Source organism: Penaeus monodon, chromosome 19 (genome assembly GCF_015228065.2).
Source record: "Penaeus monodon isolate SGIC_2016 chromosome 19, NSTDA_Pmon_1, whole genome shotgun sequence".
Lineage (NCBI taxonomy): Eukaryota > Metazoa > Arthropoda > Malacostraca > Decapoda > Penaeidae > Penaeus > Penaeus monodon.
The window spans coordinates 14,619,900-14,620,119 of NC_051404.1; the positions used below are offsets into that span (position 1 = coordinate 14,619,900).

The following is a 220-nucleotide window of genomic DNA, read 5'->3' on the forward strand; positions in this document are numbered from 1 at the left end:
AAATCATTGCAGGACGTACTTTAGAAGGTGCACTTCACTAACATCCTACTAGTCAAACCAATAGAAATTTTAGTGTTTGATAGAAAGAGACAATCAAAGAGAGATGCAGTGTGTTGTACAAAATATTCAATGCAGACTTGCATTCACAAAGTATAGATACGAAGTTTGCGTAGATAATTTGAAATCGTATTGACTTTTCTTCCATCAAAAGAGTTAGGAG

The 220-nt window shown here is 34.1% G+C and overlaps 1 protein-coding gene across 1 annotated transcript in view; it reads right to left on the minus strand.

The window, feature by feature from the left end:
• Positions 1-220, minus strand: part of LOC119585338 (endoplasmic reticulum aminopeptidase 1-like) — a 35,059-nt gene that overhangs the window by 4,613 nt on the left and 30,226 nt on the right. The gene's annotated exons all lie outside the window — the stretch shown is intronic.